This window comes from Hermetia illucens, chromosome 4 (assembly GCF_905115235.1).
Source record: "Hermetia illucens chromosome 4, iHerIll2.2.curated.20191125, whole genome shotgun sequence".
Taxonomy (NCBI): Eukaryota; Metazoa; Arthropoda; class Insecta; order Diptera; family Stratiomyidae; genus Hermetia; species Hermetia illucens.
The window spans coordinates 45,769,235-45,784,714 of NC_051852.1; the positions used below are offsets into that span (position 1 = coordinate 45,769,235).

The 15,480-nt window shown below is 42.3% G+C and overlaps 1 protein-coding gene across 2 annotated transcripts in view; it reads left to right on the forward strand.

Moving 5' to 3' along the window:
* Positions 1-262: 262 nt before the first annotated feature.
* Positions 263-15,480, forward strand: part of LOC119655511 (protein PRRC2C) — a 32,904-nt gene continuing 17,686 nt past the window's right edge. The window contains exons 1-2 of one of the 2 annotated variants that reach the window (XM_038061417.1): positions 263-861; positions 1,415-1,536. The gene's annotated coding sequence lies outside the window, so the exon portion shown is untranslated. The remainder of the gene's footprint in view (positions 862-1,414; positions 1,537-15,480) is intronic. The other variant, XM_038061418.1, reaches the window with a different exon arrangement.

A 15,480-nucleotide genomic window follows, 5' to 3' on the forward strand; every position in this document is an offset into this window, starting at 1 on the left:
TCATTCATTCACTCGCCACGCTGCATAACGAACCCACGAACCGCGCGTTTCCACTGTTTATCCTAAACTGAGTTCGTAGTTCTTCCACAGGAAATTGTCCAATTTAAATTGTTACCTCCACCTGCTACCGCCGCCTAGATGCCGCCCGGCTCGAATGGAAATATTCAACGACACATTCATCCAATGCTTGAACCAATGCGACATCTGACGTCACAATATTGATCGAAAACCGACCGAACCGACTGTGGCAGCTAATCGCCATTTTGAAATTATACATTCAAAGAGCGAAGAAAAAAGGCTATCCTGTTCGTGGCGAACACACAATTAAAATTTTCTCTAATAATAAAAGTAGGGAAAAGTAGTCCCGAGTCCGTAAAAATTGTGTTTGATTCGCTTCACGCAATCCTGATCGTCCGTTCAGGTGAAAAGTGTGTAAAAGTGTCAAAAAGTCGTGTAGAAATTTGTTATTTTCGCTCGCGAAAAATTTCAAGCCGAATCGCAAGTCGGAAGAAAGAAAGGAGAAATACACGCGAACGGGATACATTTTTGCCTGGAAAATCGGGAAAAGGCATGCGAGGCGTGCTGTTGTGCAAGTAAAAGAGCATTTGTGAGAGTAATCCGGGAGTTCCTGGAAAAGTTTGTAATACGAAATCCAAGCGAAAAGGGAAACGCGGCATTGCGGCCGTGAAGCAAGTCATCGGAGTCGGAGCTGAGATCGGATTCTGTGGCAGACACTCGGCCGACATCGAAGAAGCGCAGCAAATCACGGGAAAGTGAATTACAGACGGTGGCCAGGGAAGGATTCCGATCGCTTCCAACAGGAGGAGCGCAGCAGACCCGCTGACTGGGAGGAAAATCCGTGTAAGTTTTGCAATTTGAGTTGCGTGTTTCCGAGTCTCGACATTTAGCGACGACGATCCATTGCCCGACGACGGCCGGAACGAAAGGGAACGGGAGAAGGAACAGGACACGCTCCGCACAAAAACACGTCGTCGTGTCCCGGGCCGCAATCGTGCTGGTGTCGGTGCCGTGGCCGCAGCCGTCAACCAAGTCGGACCGTCAGACTTCGCCGCCGTCTGCCTTCCCTCGGTCGTGGTCTTTTGCGTCCATTCGCGCGACCCGTGAAGCATTTTGGTGGCAATAATAAATCCGCACGGGAGCCGTCGACCGGCCCCGAGCGCGGCGCGAGGAGGTGTCCCGTGCACTTGGCACTGTGTCGCGACAAACGCGAAAATCACGTCGGGCCCGTGCCCCGTGAATTTGTCATTTTTGTTTTCGTAGAGCCTTTGGCCGTCCCGGGCACGCGACAGAGATCCGAATCGCCGCAATTGGCCTTTTTGCTAGTCATTTGCACGGAGATCGGTGCGCTTTACGTAAAGTTTGCCTAATTGCGAAATTGTAATTGATTTTACAGTTTTTGAGTGAGTGGCGGCGTGTTGCAAGCGCAGCGAGCGAGCAGCAGGCAGCGGTCGAGCGAGCGGCAGCAGCGGTGCGGAGTAGTGGTCGCCGCGGGAGTACCGAGCAAAAAGTGGAAAGGTAAGTTTTTGCCGAGGCTCCTCCGTGTGTGATTTCATTGAATGTTCGTGCGCCGTTTCTGTTTTTGAGTCTGAGCAGCCGCGACGGTCGGGCCGCCAACGTTTGGAGGTTTTGCCAAGGCGACTCCCGCGGGCCTTGGCGGTCACGCATGTTGGCTGCCCCCGCAGCCGCAACAGAAGGCGATTCTCTGCCTTTTATTTTCACGACGCCACCATCAGCGCATTTCCTGTTCCTTCCCCGCGACTTCCTTTTCAATTCGATTCCGAGTCGTCCTCGGGCCTCGTTTGTCAATCGTTCCAGTTGTTTCCGACGTTTGCAGCCAGCCCGTTCCAATGCTACCGCTGCGGAACGGAACGAGTGGAACGTGCTGGCCATCGGATGCAAGTTCTTCACAGGTGTACTGAGCGCGTGTGCGAGAAACGGAAGAAATCTGTCCCTGAACGGTGCAGGCAGTCTGGCTGTCAGGCGAAGCACTCATTCCCGAGATAATGCAATGGAGTACCTCGGAGCCGCCAGTGCACACGATATCGTACCGTTTCCATCGGTAATTCATTCAAGATTTGTTTTGTTGACGACGATGATCCCGAGAGCAAAGTGACAGTTGCCGGAGTCTGCTTGGAAGAGAGAGTGGGAGAGTGGGAAATTTGGCCGGTCACGAATCTCAGGCGGAACGGAACGTGAAGACATCAAAATGGAGTGCCGTCTGCGGTGAGGTTAATAGCCTGAGGAAATACCCGGCTTGCTGTTGACTGGGAAGATGGAGCCCGGATGTGGGGATCATTTGGCGGAATTGTATTAGGATGTTGAGTGGATTCAGCATTCAAATGTGATTAGGGAAATTAGGCTTTTATCTGGAAATCTGAAATAGTTTCTTGGCGAGAGTCGTTTGTATTTCAATTCTTGCGTTACCCAAATGTGCATTCTTGCGAAAAATTCTCATAATAAGCAATTAATCGAGTAAATATTTTATCTGGATTCCACTCTGCACAGCAAACATGTTTTACTTTTTGCCTGAAATATAGAAATTTGTTTAGTTCAGCACAGACCTACCTACCCGAATTCAAATTTGAGGGGGCGGTTCACCTCGAGACAATAGAAGTTCAGTACGCCTGAAATATGCTTAGATTGATCTGAAGCAATTTGTCCCACATAGAAACGGTCATAGATTGAACATCGATGCCCAGAAAAGAACAGCAACAAGGGCTAAAATTGGGGGTGTATACTCTTGGTGAGGATCAAGGGTGGTTGATTTTTCTAACTTGGATCTATAAGATCATTTGAGACATCATCGTCCTCGACCACGAGGATGGATGTTGAAATGAGGGCTTCAATTGCAAACCATTATGTAAGCTTGCGCACTAATTCAGAGTTTAATTTCAATAGATCTGTAAAAATTTGTATATAAAATCTACGAAAGGCTTTCCTTCCTTTTGTTGCAGGTCGAAGATATTGAGCCGATCTTGTGCCTTTGTTGGATATAATCTTGATCAGAAGAGACCAGCGATTTCCTTCGACTTCTCCCTTATCCAGTTTGGCAGCCGGCTCAACTCTTCTATATAGGGTTTGCCATTTTTCCCCGATTGTAGGTTTAATTCTGGCGACATGACCATATCAGCACTATATCTTTGCTTAAATCAAAGTGTGACAGAAGAAATCCTTCTGAGATCAACTCCTTACATCTTCACATACAGATTTAGGCATGGAAGGCAATCTTCAGAATTTCCGGGAGATCCGAAAGTTGGAGACCCGCCTATATCGAATGAAGATTGACATTATTCTTAGGCAATATCTCGAATTACTGATACCAAGGGGTAGTTATGAAACTGAAGTTTCATTCCGAGAAGAAATTTGAAACATGATGAAGCAACAGGGCAGGTGTGCTGCTGGCTTAAACAAGCGACTGATTACCTGGCACTCTGAGGAAGTCCCTCACAGCAGATGGAGCTGGCGCATGGATTGTTAGTGGAAGGGAACCAATTAGTAAGCAAAAGGAACAGCATATTTCATAGACAGGTGTGTCAACTTTAACCTTCAAAAGAATTATAGGGAGTCGAATATTGCGATTCTACGATTCTACGTTGAAATATCCACGAATCAAGCCGGATTTGTCATAAACTGCACGAACTACTGACGCAATACACGCTGCGCGGTAACTCATGGAGAAACACCGTGAGAAGCATCGCCCTCTTTACATTGCATTTTGGATCTAGAGAAAGCGTTTGATCGTGTACCACACGAACTCATCTGGTATGCTTTACGACAACACTTAGCGCCAGAAGAACTCGAGCAACTTGTCCAAAAATGGAATGATCGCCTCATGCAACACGATCTCAGATTGAATTTAAAAAAAAAACTGAATTTCTGGCGACCGAACCCCGTGAAACAGACACAATCACTGCCAGCGACAGTGATCTGCCCAGAACTGCACGATTTAAATATCTCGGGTCAACGCTATCAACCAATGCAGAACTGTGTTATGAAATTGTTTCACGCAACCTGGATGAAGTGGCGTTGCACAACTGGTGTTTTTTGTGATCGACGCATCAACGAACGTCTCAAATCTAAAATTTACCGCAATGTCGTCCATCCTGTCGCTCTCTATGGTTCTGAATGTTGGCCGACTATAAAAGACAATGAACGGCGTCTTGCGGTAATGTAGACAAAGATGTTGCGTTGGACTAGTGGCGTGACACGTTCTGATCACATCCGAACTGAGGATATCCGCAATCGTAATGGGGTTGCATCGATCGTGGAAAAATTGCAAGGGAAGGCTTCTTCGATGGTATGGTCACGGAAATCGTGCTAATGAGAATTCACTTGCCAAGATTGGTCTGAACATCAAAGTCGATGGTAAACGACCAAAAGGCAGACCGAAACAACGGTGACTTGATTCGCTAGATGGGGATTTAAAAGCCTTGAGATTGCACTCAGATCAGGCATACCATAGAGCCAAATGGCGAAACCGATCACGACGAGCCGACCCCGCTTGTGAACGGGAAAAAGCCTGAAGAAAAAGAAGAAGAATATTGCGATTCTAGCCAATAACTAGATGACTATCAAGGCAGGTTTAAACAATTATGGGAATATCTTAATAAGTTGAATACGCTTGGTTCACACAATAGGGTCTGAATACTCAAGGTTCCACGGCATCTTGGATAAAAAGCAATGAGGGTAGCAGACGTGGTGGCCAGAAAAGAGCAGAAATATCGCCTTATGGATCAGAACCCTATTGCCATACTGTCCTTTGAACACTTTAAAGCCCATCACGGAATGGCATCTACCAAACAATGCTAGAGGAGGGTATATAACACTTAGAGCGACTGCTAAATATTTTTCTTGCATGTCTTGCTTTGGGCTACGCACCTTCTTCTTGGCAGAAGGATAAAGTAGTTTTTATACCGAAGCCTGGGAAAGATAACTAACAAACCCAAAAACTTGAGACAGATTAGTTTGACATTCTTTTTGCTGAAAGATTTGAAGAGAGAGGTTGATCGTCACATTCGTGGGAAGTCACTAAGGTCGCATCAACTAAACGAAAGCAAACATATTAACCAACGTGGAACGTCCTATGAGTCTTCTCTCCATTCTTTAGTTTCAAAGATGGAGGATGTAATTCTGAGTGGTGAGTATACTTATGAGGATGTTTGTGGACATTAACGTGGCTTTTGACTGTGTTCTATAAACTTTGTAATGCCGCAAGAGCGTATGGTGTCGATGATACTTTAATTAAGTAGATCTATGCTATACTAAAGCAGAAATTACTGTGTGTGGAAGTGGGTGTCGATCGCTCCTAATAGCAAAAGCAACAAAAGGTTGCCCCAAGGAAGGGAGTATGCTGATCGATTCACTACTATGCGAACGGAAAAATTGATCTAAATCCATTACACAATTTAAAGCCATTGGGCATATTTACTCACAGTCTGCAATGAGAACAGCTCGTAGACTAGTTCGTTTATATCTATGGGGAAACAACGGATGTGAGGGGCACAGAGCATTGAGAGTTATTGGCAGAATTGAATCCATACATCACACATATGTGGTAAAAGATATGGAGTTATCTTGAAACGTGGACGAAACTGGGAAGTCCCAGAGGAATGCCTGGCGGGATATATGGGAGTCTTCTAGACCGATGAGTCTACCTCTCGAATAAAAACGAGAATTGGGCTTCTCCTTTGGGACAATATGCAATGGTTTTTCAAGCTGAAGTATATGCGATCTTAAAGGTGGCAGGATGATTGACAAGCGATTGAAGGGCAGGCCTATCGCCTTCTAGATTCAATACTTTGGAACTACTCTGAGTACCTGATTACTGTGATGAAGAAGGAAATGAAATCTTAGATGCTTTCGCAGAAAAGGGTTCAATCTACCCCATGCCGGGACCGGGGTCATTTGCATGGAAGCCACTATCACAAACATACACACATTCTATTGCGCATTCTGGAAGAATTCATGTTTATGATAAAAAGGGGGGAGGATCATAGTGAGAATATTCACGAATCACTGAAGTCTAAACTACCAACTGGGGAAGCTAGGGAGTGTGATGAAACCTCCATGAATATTCTGGCATAATATTATGTACCTGTGTAAAGTAGGTTAATGTACCTGGGGGAATGCTTAATGCCAGATGTTGGGCTGAAACGGCTAGAAGCAGGAAATATTCTAAAATAGTTGTTATCGAAGAGACACAATAGCTCTTCTAGAATGCATTGCAAATTCCCTTGCGGGTGCACATAGGTAGATTTGCAAAACCTTATTAAAATCAATTCACCGTCTGTCTGTTTGTTCGACTCCCTACCTATATATATGGACCGATCTGCCTTTGTGTCTCTCTATCTGTGTGTCGGTCACATGCATTTCTCTCAGAAGTGGTTACCCCTATTAACCCGACACAAGTTGGATATCTGAACCCCCATTCAGAGATCCCGTCGGGAGTAGCACAAGGATCACCTATCGCAGCTCTGGACATCCGAAACGCATCTGACGATAGTTCGCTAAGGCTCGACATGTCAGAAGAGCCGGGTCTGATTCATTATGCGGATGATGTTGCGAAACTTTTTTGCTGGATGCACTGTTGAACAGGTCCAAAGCAGACTTGGCATATTGATGCCACGGTTACGCGGATGGATGACTGCTCATAGTTTCAGACTTGCACTGGAAAGAACCGAAGTAGTTATCTTGAATATAAAAAAATTATCACCGTGCGTCGATGTCGATCGGCGAGCTGATTATAGAGTCAAAATCAACGAATCGAATCGACGCTCGACTTGAGGATGAGTCTTTTCGAGCAAATCAAAACAGCAGCAGGCATAGCCGTAGCTGGAGTTTCGACCTTAAGTTGGCTAATGGTAAGCATTGAGGTTTCTTCGTTTAGTAGCAAGCATCTTGTTAAGAGTGTAGCACAGTCCTTTGCCAACTAGTCGTGACGGTGATCACGGAAATGATCCTTGTTGCTCTCATTACTAAAAAAAGGAATCCACAAGTAGAGAGCTCAAGGAAGGTAATTGCTCGTGAAGAACGATAACATATACTGAATGAGTGAACACTCGCTGGAAAACGAGTCAAAAGGCAGATGCACAGCGCGGGTTTTATTCTCGCGATGAAGGTATAGTTCGAACGATGGATGGGTCGCGACCCACTTCCTCTTCTCCCCTCCTTTTGGTGGAAGGAATTCTCTAGCTTAAATTCTTCCCAAGACTTGAGAGTGGAATGGGTAGCTCGAAGTAATATGTGAAACAGTTCCAGGCTAGTCCTCTGATGATGGCTCGCCATTGCGAGAGTTCAACACTCACCTCACCTGTCCTGCGCAAAGAAGAAAACGGGGGTATGCCCACATATTGGAGAAATGGGAAATAAAACATAAGAAAACACCTTGTAAAGAGAAAAAGAAATTCTAAATTCGGAAATTAGAACCATTTATTTTAATTTCAGAGCGGCGCATGTAAACAAACTGTTTGTTCTACAGCGTTTCTGCCTTTCAAAGACTTTCCCTCATCGTCAGTAAGTGTTATCAAGCGCGTAATAGTAAGATAGATGCAATTATCTTTGTAGTCTGCTCTCTGTGCAAGTATCCGTTATATGCAGGGGGTCCTTGGTTGCATGAACAGCACTGCTGCCACCCAGGATAGCAGAAACTTCTTTCGTTTTCCCTTTTTTGCTTCTCACTTAATTCTTTCAAAGGTCTACATGGCCGATCTCGTCACTTTTGTGTTAAGTTTTATTAAAGTAAAGTTTTTCTTACTCGGTTTATCGGAACCCATCATAATGGCGGGGTAAGCCCCAAATACCGAAGAAAATATTAACTTTGTAAAAGTTGCTAGTTTCGAAGCGTCGAAAGCTGATATGTACACCGTGAGCTCAACGCTTTTCTAGATACAGGAAGGTAATGTAGAGCCAGTGTTTTTCTGAAAGAGTAATCGCACAACATGTAGTGCGACTCAAAGCTCAGAATGTCAGTGTGTTAAAAATTCTGCCAACTTAAGAAGATGAAGAAAAATATCGTAATCAAACTGGAAAGAAATGGCCCATGAAATTCACCGACTAAAGAAAAATAACCAATCGATGGAATTCCAGTTGGACTGGCTAAATATATAACTACCTAAACTAAACAATCAGTTAACTTATGGGCATATTCAAAGTCTGGGACAATGAATACTTTTAGAGATAACCAGATTAGGTTGAGAGATTTAGGAGGTTGCAGCTCCAAGGACTCAGGTCTTCATTATGTCCATTGTACTGTCTCCAAATTGTCTATTCAGCGGCCTCCTGCCTGTGGTGTTTATAGAAGTTTGCAAATATGAGAACGTCTACTGACAGGACGTGCGAAGATTTTTCGTTAAACTATTTAGCCCCTAACCACGTCTGCAATCTGCTGTAATTTCCAAAACTAAAAGCTCCTTGAACGCTGTACTCATATCAACCACGTTGCCAATTGTACAAATGACCTCATATAAATTGAACATTTCTTTTTACGTTAAGATTATCCGAAACCAAACGCAAATTCTGCGGCGGCCTAGAGGTAAAAAATGACCGAGCTAGTAACATATCATTATAATGCAAATGACATTCGATCGAAGAAAGTCAAGCTTTATAATTTCCTGTTTCAAGAAAAAATTAATTTGTTAATCTCAAAAAATCTCTGATTAAAAAAAACATTCACCATTCGTGGACATTGCTTTTCCGGTGAGAAACTTCTAGGCGGCAAGGCTTATGGCGCTACAGTTATATAAATAAGGTCTAGAATGAGACATAATTTCGAGGAGTGCAGCAAAATCTACCTCTAAGTAAAATCGTATCAGGTTGGCGGGACGGGTCGAGTAGTTCGAGCATTTTTTTTCGGTTCTTAAGGGTACACCAAAGGCGAAAAAGCCATGAACTACATTGGAAGCAGATAACACTCTGCATTTTGTCTTTAGCTGCCAACCGATGTATTGGAGAACTGACTTCAAGAGCATCTCAGACTTGATTGATTTCAGTATCACGATAAACTTAATTTATGAACTACTTTGTGGTGAGGTTCGCTACGATCTTTATTCGAACCGTTTTCGATTGATCATACAAATCTCACGACATGATGTTGACTGTAGCAGGTTAACAACCGAAATCGCTAACAAATCTATACTTCGGAAAATAAACACGTTAGTATCCATTTGATTACTAAAGTAGTGCTTAAAACTAGAAAATATGTGGACATAATACCGAAAGTAAGAATCAGAACTTGAAACGTTGAAATATTTGTCCCCTTCAGTGGCGCATAATTACTCGTATTGGAAGGATAAGGGACGAAGCGTTGTCGAGAAGCGAACGCTGTCTGCCAATTATTTAAAAACTGATTACACCTTAATCAGCGCAAGCATATATACATTTCCTCAGTGTTACTTTACGAATAGCAAAAACAACTTACTGAAAATTTTAACGGTTAAGGATCTGGGTTCCATGTTGTACCTGTGTTTTCACCTGACCCGTATACAGCATGACATGTTAACGAACAGCAATTCGGTGAAATAGATGGATAAGATTACTTTGGCTACGAATTGATTTCATTCCCCTTACTGCAGTCTTTGGGCTTATTATATGTCCTATCAAAATTCATTTATATGTCCCATGCAAGACTAAGAAGATGCAGGTAATCAAAACTTTTCTTAAGTAAATATGGATTGGATTCGCTTGAGCTTATTGCGTAGATTATTGAAGAAATACTATTTAAGGGAAATGTCCAATAAAGTTGTCATATTGACTGCACCAGATATCCTGCTCTTCAACATTTCGAGTTTACCAAGGAATCTTATTCTTAGTAAAATTCCATCCAAAAGAAATATTCATAATTTTAGTTAAAATGGATAAGAATGAAATTGATTACGTCATCAAATTAAGTCTACTTCTTCCGACGAAAAAAAGACTTTCAACTACCATTTACACACCACTATTACTCAATAGCTAGAATTCTTCGTCAACACTTTTCTGTGAGGTGTCATTGGGGTACACTGGTCTGATATCGTTAAAAGTAGATATAATTTTGCAGGAATTGAATAGAAAAGCACTGAGAAAATTCCAAACACCATTTAAGGGGACCATCCCGCGTGTCGGATCCGCAGAATCGATTTTTTTTTGCATCAATTGCATCTAGATATAGTGTAGACGATATGGGCAAAGTGATTTTTTTATATTCGGACTCGTTCGGAAATTATAATGTTAAACACGTGATAAGTCACATGCCAGATTTATGACCGCCGTAATAAAGCGCGTAGTTACCGGTCTAGATGACGTTCGAATGGCTCCGCTAAAAGGACAAGAATTGAAGCCAAGGCTGTACATGTGTTTCTGGAAGAAACCTAAGGTTTATGGGTTAGGCATAGCAGATTAATGGCCAGTTAAGGTTTTATGACCAAAAATCGTATTCTACTTTTTAAATGCGTTTTTCTCGAAACTGCATGTTGAAAATCGGCTGCCACCATAGCCCAAAATCTATCCAACGAAATTCTTTGATATTTTCACGACTTATTCAGATCATATTTCTACGGTCCGCAAACTAGGATAATTGCGATTCATTCAGTAATTTTTTTATTCATTGAAGAAGCCGTGAAAAAACGCAAAAATTCATTAAAAAAAAGTTTAAGACAGTACCAAAAATTTAGCTTTTAATAATCCTAGTTTGCGGACTGTAGTTAAGTCTGTAAGTTAAAATGCTGTTTACTTTTTTTTCTTTAAAATGATCGCAGCGCCCTCTAGCGTTGCAGCAGAAAAATACTTTTTTTTGGAGATGGATGTATAAATTGCTCTGTATTTCAATAACGAACTATGCGCTCAAGATATTAATAAATCTATGGTGAAAAATTCTAAATTTCTAAAAAAAAGCCAAAAAAAACGGCGTTCGCACGGGATGACCCCCTTAAGGTCTTGAAAATTTTCCTTTTCGTTTCAACATCACTTTTTCATTTATAATTGTATAAGGGTCTGTCACATGATAAGGGGAATTTCCCCATTAACATTAATAACCCGGTCGTGGGCCCGGCTGTTTTCAGAGAAGAATCCTCCAAAGAATTTTTGGCCCCCTTGCTTGAGATGGAGCCAGATAGCTTTTAGGAATATCGAATTTGTGGACCTCTGCTCAAAACCGGGATATCTGGAGTTCCTTATTAAGGCAGGTCTAGACCCAACACCCAATTTATTATCTGCGATAAATAGATACATTCAGATGCCCACAGAGTTCTGGCGGCTCAGGAGGACGGGACCCTCATGAACTTCCTTTGCGATTGCGCAGCTCTAGTCAGAGTTAAGTAACGGACGGCCCCAAGGAAATACTTAACTGTCAAGTAAAAGACTTCATATATTTTGTGAACTCCACAGGCTGGACTTGAGAATTAGAACCCGTCGGGAGAGATTATCTTTGCCTTGTCCCCTTACAACTAGCAAAGTGTGTGTGTCACTAATTGTGCTCTGCTTCGCAAAACGACCACTTAAGCCAATCATCCAACTGGAAAACTATGCAAAATATTAAAAAAAAAATGATTTGAAAATATATTGTTATTTTTAGAAATTCTACTTATTTTTGACTGACCTTTGCAATTATTGGCAATGGCAATTGAGTTGGGTTTACGTTGTTTCTACTTTCTATTGGTCAGTAAATTTCCTGCACCGGTACGTTGTATATTCACGGAAATAGACTATAGGCCACGCATTGAACTTTTCGGGTAGGTGGACAAAGTTTGTTTTTGAGTTCGTCAAAATATGCAGTTTAGATAACAAATTTAGCGATTATCTTACCTACCACCTGTCGATGCAACGTAAATGAAGAAGATATCATTAGTAGCACTATCTTTACATGATGCAAAGGAGGTTAAGTGCTGCAACTGACTCAGCCAGATTTTTTAAGTAGGAATAGAAAATGAGATGTATGAAAACAACTCCTAGATTCTAATTAGCTCCAAATGTAACGTAATTTATAATTTTGCCTATCATTTGCGATGCTGCCAACCCCAATTGTGAATGCGAGTAAGAGGGTCTTGATATTATACATGGTATATGTGTCCAGTTTCAGAAATCACAATATCCATGGGTTGTGATCGGTGTGGATGGAGATTTGACCCCTTTGGATCATGTGCCCGAAATTTTTCACCGCTTCCACTATCTTGCCGCAATTTTTATTTCAACGTTTCCCAATTTTTCCAGAGGGCCGTGAGCTTTGCAACTATCTGATTTATTATTTCTACCTTAGGCTACAATAACACTAATACGATTGTCGATTGTCTTTGGTTGATTGGTGCTTGTCTTTTAGCAGATTTAAAAATGTGTACCTTCACACCACGAAAGTTCCAAGGTTCTTGATTGCACTCAGAGCAGGAAAGTATCAAATAACTTCAGATGCTGCATAAACTCGGCCGACCGAAAGAACTCATTTTGATGTGGGTGCCACACATGAGATTCAAACATCATTGATAATGAAGAGACTAATAAATGGGCCCGTCAAGGACTGGCTTAGGTAGCATCAAAATTGGATCAAAATTGATGTGAAGATCGAAGTCGTAAGTATTCACGCAGCCACTTTGACCTCTGTCGGCAGGTGAGAATCTTCGTCTGAATCATCAAACTAACGCCCTATTGATTGGCCAAATATCACTCCCGTATTAAGTCAGATTGGTTGGTGTATATCATCTCAACGTACTCCAGGCGAGCTACAAATCAAAGCCTATACTCCAGGAAAAATCTCGAAAGCGGGGGGGGAGGGGGGGGGGGAGATATTACCTCGATCCAATCATTTGCAGTTCGCTCCCTTGTAGAATCTCATAGTGGTTGCTGTATTTCCACATACGTTCTGCATTCAAACAAAGAGGCGATACCCGTTATTGCCGCAGAGTGTGGTGGCCTTCCAGCGGGTGGTATAAATCTGAATCTGAACTATGTTTAAAGCACGATATTGCCTGTGCCCGAAAAGGATCGTGAACCTATGCCTACATGGGAGGCACTCATGTAAATACTCTTAAACCTTCATTCCATATGGATGAATTATTCGGGATCTACCGGACCTACTTTTGGTTAGTATGGTTTTGAGAATGATTTCCACTTATTGCTGTTAGCTAATCATAGTACTATAAACAACTATCCTTTGGCTTTGCTGTTGTATAGATTTTATAATAGTTGTATAGCTTGTTAGGCAAATAATAAGTCATTAGGCAATTCTTTGCCATATTACACCCTCAATCCTCAACACTATCAATAGTGAACTTCAACTCTCCTTAATGATTTTCAAAATAATTTTAGAGCGCTTACTCAATGTGCCAGTCAGGGAGACAATCGTGATCACTTTTGGCACACATGGTCGGATGAGTTTGGTTTAGGCTTGGCTTGGTAGGAAGTGCCGAATCTGATTTTCCACGAAGATCAACCAATTCAATGTTCTGGCTCACAGTCCCGGTCAATCTGAGGGTTTGCCACATCTTTTTCTACGGTCTTTCCGGGGTGGATTGCTTTCATTAATATAAATCAGATTCGAGGCGCCCAATCTGCCTGTTGAAGTTTAATTGGGACCGATTGCTCTACAACGGCCCAACAAGTATCAAGGGAAGTACTGTCATCAGATTATCCTTGTATTACGTCTACGACTGGTCGACGTTTACGCATCGATATGCCTCCAAAAATTACTTGCCTTTTGTTTTGCATTTAACATTGTATTTGGGATCGGCTTCGGAAGGATTGCTGCAAACGGTGACTCAATAAACTTATCTCATTACCTTTACATTACCCAAATATAAGGCGCTGGGGTGCTGCTGGAGTTTTAATTATCTGATTGTCTGCAATGTATGACACCGTAAGCCCTCTTCTCAACATTCTCCTTGTTCTTATCCAACTAATCTCCCACATATTCGAATAGGACGATCAGATCCGAGTCTGCAATTGACTCATTTCAAGTTACTCTTCGTACCAATCCTCACCGGAGGTTATCTGGTACCATAGAAACCGAGATGGCCTTCTGAGAGCATATGTTTCAGGAGAATTCCTGACGAATCTTTTCTCGGACAGATTATTCGCGGTTGGTCCCTTGTGAGAGTTTCTGGGAGATCTCGGTATCTCGATAAAACTGCCAGCAGTGAGTGAACTGACTCTGACAAAAGAGAATACTATAATGAAATTTTTTAACCCGGCCTTAGAAAAATTTGTAAGGAACGCTTAGGGAGTGATTGAGATACCAGTCTGCTGCTGCTACCTATATTAACTATATCAAAATAATGGAAAGAACATTCTGAGATATTCAAAAATATGACTGATTGTTTTGCTCTATTTATATATAAAACACGAGTGGGAATTACGCTCAAGTGAAAAACGCCTTGTGTGCAACCCTAAACTAGGCGTTGGTTGAAAATTGAGAGAGTTCTGGATTCGTAACTAATTGATGACAGCCAGGACCAATTGGAAAGCAACTTTCTTCCACTGTTGTGATCCACGAAAATCTCTTTTTGGGGTAAACATCCAAGTTATTCAAAAAGATCCCTGGCGGTTTCGTCCTTCGGTGTTTATTTCAAAAAAGGGGTCCGTGATCCATAAGAGTGGATGACGGAGTCCGTCATCAAGTCCTCAATCCTCAAATAAACAAAAGAAATCGGAGATGTGCCAGCTGTGCAGCGCTTCTAACATCACCACAGAAAACTTTTTCTAGGACTAATTCAAAAGGACGCCTGATAGAATAACCTCTGGCCTTAGAATGCTAACGTTGCCATGAATTAAATATGTAAGACGTCTACATGCTATCGGGGTCGGTTCTTCGCAATCTGCTTCAGCTCGCCCAACATTTTCCGAGAAGCTTATAGTCGTCCTTCACTTTTCTGCGCCACTTAGTTCTAAAGCGAACCCGCAAGCCGGTTGAGTAAACTACAATGGAGCCAGTTAGTAATAAAAGGGGTATAATTATACGTTGTAAATGGGGAGATAATGTAGAATATGGTGTCGTTCTATTTAAATTTTTGAAGCCGCGCAATGCGGACTTGTTAAGGTAGCGATTAAATGCTTTATGCTATTTATTTCGGGTTATCGTGAGTATTGGATCTGGGTCTTCTTTTCAATGAATGTGAATACGCAGACGGCCCTAGGTAAAAAGAGTAGACAGACAAATGCTTTTAGAATAACCAATGACATTGACAACTGTTGGAATATGGATAACAGTTCCATCATCTGTTCATCGACTTTAAAGCCGCCTATGAAAGCATAGCCAGGGTAAAACTGTACACGGCCATGAGAGAATTCGGTATCCCGACGAAATTAATAAGACTGACTAGGCTGACCCTGCCCAATGTGCGAGGCCAGATAAAAGCAGCAGGATCACTCTCAAGACCATTCGACATCAACAACGGTCTACGACAAGGGGATGCCCTATCATGCGCCCTCTTTAACCTAGCCCTCGAGAAAGTGATCCGTGATGCTGAGGTAAATGCAAGAGGTACGATCCTCTTCAAGTCC